Source organism: Microtus ochrogaster, chromosome 2 (assembly GCF_000317375.1).
Source record: "Microtus ochrogaster isolate Prairie Vole_2 chromosome 2, MicOch1.0, whole genome shotgun sequence".
NCBI classification, from domain to species: Eukaryota; Metazoa; Chordata; class Mammalia; order Rodentia; family Cricetidae; genus Microtus; species Microtus ochrogaster.
In genome coordinates this window covers 41,920,364-41,926,987 of record NC_022010.1, presented here as the reverse complement: position 1 = coordinate 41,926,987, position 6,624 = coordinate 41,920,364, and positions in this window count along the sequence as shown.

Below are 6,624 nucleotides of genomic sequence, written 5' to 3'. Positions count from 1 at the left end.
AAAAAAAAAAAACAGGGCTGGGCATGCCAGACAATGCAGCCTGGACAGACTTTCTCTTTTTATTTTCTCCTGACCAAAGAGACTTTAAACAATTTTTACTAGGTCCTATTTAAAAGGATTAAAGATAGTTGCTAGAAAGATTTTTCTTTGTTAAGCCGGGTGGTAGTGGCACACGCCTTTAATCCCAGCACTCGGGAGGCAAAGGCAAGTGAATCTCTGTGAGTTCGAGGTCAGCCTGGTCTACAAGAGCTAGTTCTAGGACAGACTCCAAAGCTACAGAGAAACCCTGTCTCAAAAAAACAAAACAAGTTACCTGGGTTAAGATCTTGCACTCACAGCGTCCATGACGTGGTTGAGGCCCTCCGCCAAGGAACACCAGAAATCTGGCTGCCTGATGATTGTGTGACCCAGTACCAGGCCCTACTCCTGGTCCACCCGTGAGTCTGGTGTGAGATACCCAGTGTCATCAATTCTGCTAACCTCTTCTTGACAACCACTCTGGTGCTCATCCATGACTGTCACAAGAGGAACCGTGAACCCAGGTTCACGGGAGCTTCAGTAGTTACTTCACCCAAAACAATTGGAGCCCAAGCCAGGCACATCAGCTTAGGCAATAGAACTGAGTGAGCTGACCCAGGCTCCTCAGATGGGGAAAAGGAAAGTCCACCACTATGTATATGGACAGTGGCTATGCTTTTTACTATTGTGCATGTCCATGTTCATGGCATGAGCTATAGGGGAAAAAAGTGTCATTAATAAATAAATAAATAAATAAATAAAAAACTTGGCCCTCCTGAAGACTATTTATTTGGCTTCCCCTAAGAATTGCTGTCCTTCACTGACAGCCACTGATCTGACTACCAGACAAACTGCCCTAAGACCAGTAGGACCCATCTTGACCTGTGCAGCCTGAGATTCTATTATTAAAAACAAAACATAAATAAATAAACAAATAAACAAATAAATCAATACACAGCTCAAACTCAAGGCTGATGAGGACACCAGAAGGAAAGATCATTCTCCCAGAAACAAGCGGCAGGCTCTGGTAGTTAACCTTGACCAGGCTACTTACTCGTCTGAGGTCCAAAAACTTTCTGAGTTGCTGGGACCAGGGTATGTTATACTTAGACTGGACAACCTAGTGGGGATGTCTCAGCCAGATGCCAGGTTGGTGCTCAAGTCAAACCAAAACAGAGAGACACCGATGCCCCAGTGAACTCTGGGAAAACTGACTCCACCGAGATCCATTCTACTAGGGGAAGATACAAGTATTTGTTGGCTTTTATAGACACCTTTTCTGGGTGAGCAGAAGCGTTCCCCACCTGGACTGAAACTATTTAAAGAGCAGCTTAAACAGTTCCTCCAGGAACCGGTTCTCTGATTTGTCTTCCCCCTAGCAGCAGGGTCTGACAACAGCCTGACTTTCATAGTCAAAACCTCTCAATTAACAGCTAAAGTTTTATACATAGATTGAAGACTTCATTATGTGTGTAGACAGCAGAGTTCTGGGCAGGTTAAAACAACAACAACAAAAAAAAAATCACCTTTAACAAAACTCTCATCAGAGCCCAGCAAAGGATGGTGTGGTGGTTTAAAAAAAAAATCACCCCCAAAGGAAGTGGCACTATTAGGAGGTGTGGCCTTGCTGGAGGAGGTGTGATCTTGGAGGAAGTGTGTCACTGTGGAGGCCGGCTTTGAAGTCTCATATGCTCAAGTCACACCCAGTGAGACAGTCCACATCCTGTTGCCTTCTGATCAAACAGTAGCCAGCAGTGTGTCTGCCTGCAGGCCTCCATGTCCCACCATGATGATAATGAACTAAACCTCTGAAGATGTAAGCCACCTTGTTAATGTTTTTCCTTTAGAAGCTTACTGTGGTCATGGTGTCTCTTCACAGCAATAGAAACCCTAACTAAGACAGATGGACAGGCCTCCTTCCTTTGCTTGCTTAGGGCTGCTGCACCCTAAGCAAAGGTGGGAGCATTTACCCCCTATGAGATTATGTTCTGAAGATTCCCCCACTGCCTCCTAGGCTCAGAGGCCAGCAGTTAGCAGAACTCTCTAATTATTCCCCTCAAGTCACTGCTGGCCCTCCAGTTGTCATTAAAGGCTATTTATTCATCAGACTATCTGAGAAACCCAGACCGCCTCCAAGTCCACCACCAGTTTCCCCTTGCTCGAGCACCATGATACTGCCTGGGTCAGGCAGGTAGCCAAAGGGACCCTGAAACCAACTTGGAAAGGACCCTACATGGTGATTCTCTCCACTCCTACAGCAGTATAAGTAGCTGGCATAACACGATGGATCCACCACACTCAGGTCAAAGAAGCTGAAGCCATGGATGTCACTGCCGAACGGACTGTCTCTCAGACTATGGACCCATTAAAATTAAGGTTTCATCAAGCCCCAGAACCTTCCATTCCCTGTTTCTCTACCTCCTCCTGAGTCTTGGGCTTCGTTCTATGGATATAAGTAAAGAGTCGGGATCCGACCCCTTCCACCCTCAGGCCTGGACTTGGGAACTGAGGAAGACAGATACAGCGATGGCATTAGCTAGTGTGACCACAGGCCAGCCACCCGTATTCATATTGACTCTTGCTCACCAATGCCCCCATTTTTAATGTCTAGTTGTATTAAAGAAAGGAAAAATATGAGTTAGGAATACAGAATTCACAATTCCCAGGTTTATCTATGTTTAGCATACTTTTTATTAAGGAATAAGATTCCTAAATTTGGATTTGGAACAACTGATTCCAAACCTGCTCTTTTTTTTAATATTTATTTATTTATTATGTATACACTATTCTGTCTGTGTGTATGCCTGCAGGCCAGAAGAGGGCACCAGACCTCATTACAGATGGTTGTGAGCCACCATGTGGTTGCTGGGAATTGAACTCAGGACCTTTGGAAGAGCAGACAATGCTCTTACCCTCTGAGCCATCTCTCCAGCCCCCCAAACCTGCTCTTATTTCCTCCTTCTGTGTCCACTGAGCATCAAGCACCCCTTTTCCAGTGTTCTAAACCAACCCTTCGAACGTCTTCCTCAAGCTTCCCTTCCCAGTCACCATCACAACCCTTAGACAATGCAGAAATCTGGTCTCTACCCCGTGATTCCTCTCCCTGTCCCTTCTGTCCTCTGTTGTCATGAGACCCACCCCAGCTCAAGATGTCCCCCTTCCTCCCGTAGACGACTTTGCCAGTCCCCTGAAATGTGTCCCTGACTCTTCCTCTTCCATCTACTGGGTACCTAGCGCTGGGAGAGCCTTCATTTTCATAGCTGATGGGGTCTCTTGTTCAAATCCCTTCAGTGACCTGTGACCTTCCGGACTATTGGGAGGCCCTGCTGGTCAGAGGTGGCAGTCTACCAGAGCCTAACAGCTTTCTCCAGGCTCGGCAACATGAAGGACTTCCTCACCAGCGAGGCTTCCTGCTCTCCGTCTGCCCTTATTTGGAGGATGTCTCTAGGCCTGGATGCCTGATCTGTCTCCAGGATGACCCTCGGCATAGTTCCCTGCAAATGCTCTTCCCCTGCTGCCCACACAGCTAAGGCGTATGCTCTGGTCTAATCCAGCTATGATAGGAGTGTACCACTGAATGCAAGCTAAGATCTGTCCCCAGATACCACCCCCAAACCTATATATTCCGTATACTGTGGAATAAAGTTGAGCTGTCTCCCTGCAGTCATTCCAGGAGCGCTATCTCCACCGTATCGGCAGCCGTCGGAACCTCATTTTCTGCTTCTGCTCCCTCTACCCTGGCAATCCCATTGCCAACAACCCCCGAGGAAGAAGGAGAACCACACGTTTTCATGGCCGCTAGGTCCATTCAGATGATACGCGCTCCTCTTCCTCGTTCTCATCTCACATGGTTCCTCATCCAGCCCATGGAGTCCCTAACTCTCACCCTGACGAATAGGAACGCATGAAGGGAGGCTCGCCTCAGTCTGCAGAGCTCCCCCTACCTCATCCTGTCCACCTAGCTGGGCCAAAGCCAACAAGGCTAGCCGCTGTCTCTCAATAGTGGTGTCTTCATGTTCAAATCTCCACTCTGATGCTAATGTCGCTCACAGAAAGGGGGTGTCATGGCACTATCCACCTCAGTGACTATCACAGTTCATTCTTGACACTCACAGCCAACCTTAAAAGTCTTAGTGGTAGCCGGGTGGTGGTGGCGCACGCCTTTAATCCCAGCACTCGGGAGGCAGAGGCAGGCGGATCTCTGGGTTTGAGGCCTGCCTGGTCTACAGAGTGAGTTCCAGGACAGCCAGGGCTATGTAGAGAAACACTGTCTTGAAAAAATAAAACAAACAAACAAAAGTCTTATTGGTTCGTTAGTTTGTTCATAATCTATTTGTCTACACTACGATGCTCCCGAGGGGGGGCGGCTATTAACATTTCTCAGGCATGACTCACCAGCTACCACGAAAACAACACAGGCAAGCCGGGCGGTGGTGGCACACGCCTTTAATCCCAGCACTCGGGAGGCAGAGACAGGCGGATCTCTGTGAGTTCGAGGCCAGCCTGGTCTACAAGAGCTAGTTCCAGGACAAGAACCAAAAAGCTATGGAGAAACCCTGTCTCGAAAAAAAATAAAAAAAAAAAACCCACAGGCTAATGTGGAGTGGATTCCCTTTTAAGTAAATCCTTCGAATGACTTCGACTTCTGTTAAAGGAGCTCACTGGGCTTCCGGATGTCCACTTCTTGGTGTAAGTCCTCTTCACCCTTTGACCTCTGTGGACTGAGCCACTCCGACTCCTAAGTCACTCTCCGACTGGCCAGTTCACTTCCTGTTTCCTCTCCCTCTTCCTCCTCCTCCCAGGTCTGGGTTCTCTCCGTGAATACACAGTGAGTCCCCTCTGTGGCAGCTGGGTCACTCTGTTTGACCAAGTATCCGCATCACTGGAAAGGGACCCTTGGAGGTCCCTTGTGTCCAGAGACAGAAGACTCACAGCTCTCGGCACAAGATTTCTGTAGATTCTGAAGTCCCTGTATGCTCACAAAGAGTGTGACATCATTACAAGATCTTCAAGCAATTGCATACCATGTGGCCACTGAAAAGAAACTTCTCCATACAGATAGACTGACCGCCATGTTTCCCACATTTAGATCCTGTGGGAAAAGCAGACATAGCAGACCACTCAGGTGCAGGGCAGTGCTGACCAGCAGTAGTAGAGTGAAAACTATAAATATAATTTTAAATGTTCCATTAACTGCATTAACGGTAAAAGAAAAACAATAGGCTCTTCTTTAATCTAGTCTATTTAAAATATTATCATTTCAACATAGTATTATTTCATTCATTGTCATTTCAACACTCATAATATAAACATTATGAACGAGACATCTTACGCTCTTCTCACAGGGTGTCTTTGAATCCAAGTGTATTTTACCCCTCTTTTACCACTCGGTCTGGTCTAGCCACATCCAAGTGATAGCAGCAGCTGGCAGACAGGACGCAGGGGCCTTTTCAGTGCCCAAAGAGCATTGAAACACGTGGACAAGGTGCCCTGAGAATTAAGAATGTCCTCAGCTTATGTAGCTACCTTCCCCCAGCTACCCAGGATCAAGTGAGGCTCCTCCCTTGGTCCCACTGGGACTTATTTCTCAAAGGGCTGCCCTTCTTGGGTACAAAAGGGCTCTACCACTTTTATCCAGTGGCCATCTCCTGGGGAGTAAGCACCTCTCATGGCCAGGCCATTTTCATTGTCGTCTCTGTGACCCTCTATGTGAATTTGTTCAAAGTCAATCAATCAGTCAACCAAGCATTCAAAAAAAGCGTTCGTTCCAAGTTTACTGTATGTGAGTTGCTTGCCAGGCCCTAGGCATAGGAGGCAAATCTGGTCCCTGCCCCTCAGGGTGCTCGGTCTCAAGAGAACTTCTCCCCATACCTCCTACACCTGTCTCTTCTCTCTTCTCCTCCCAGGCCTCATGCCTTTTCCTAGTGAGGGGCTGCCCCTGCTTAGATTTAGTTTCTATTTCAGAGTTTGACCTGGTCCCTCCTCATCCTGGGGAGGTTTCTGTGTATGAGTCACTGGCCTCAAGGAGCACCAGGTAGCAGAGATGATGGGGTCATCAGGAGGATAGGACAGCACAGCAAGGTCACAGTTCAGGGCCCTGCTGCCTGTAGATCATTCTGGAATGACCCACACTGAGCTTGTCCTGAGAAGGACACTCACCTAGTGTGGGGAAGGACAGGAGCATCGGGGGTAGAGCAGAAAGATTCCCCATCTTGCATCAGCCTTTTGACTGAAATCAGGGTCGTGTGTTTGTGTCAATTCAATGTCTGATTATCTGGATTGTGGAGCAGGGAGAAGAAGAAGTGACAAACGGAAGGCTGTCTACCAGTACTGTAGGTACTAGGAGGACACCACCGTGCCTCCAGCGTGAGGACTCTGCATGGGCCCGTGGACAGCAAACATGGCTTCCACAGTTGTCCATTGCTTTCTAAGGAAAGGTTCCTTCTGAATTAGTCCGTATCTTTACGCTTTCCCAATGACTTGGCATGGCTAATGGTTTATAGGACAATAGCTAGAGATGTTGGAGGAGGCGGTGGGGACCTAAGCCAGGGTCTGGCACGTCCTGAGTCTCCACCTCCTGATAAACACTGTACTTCTCTTAAGAGA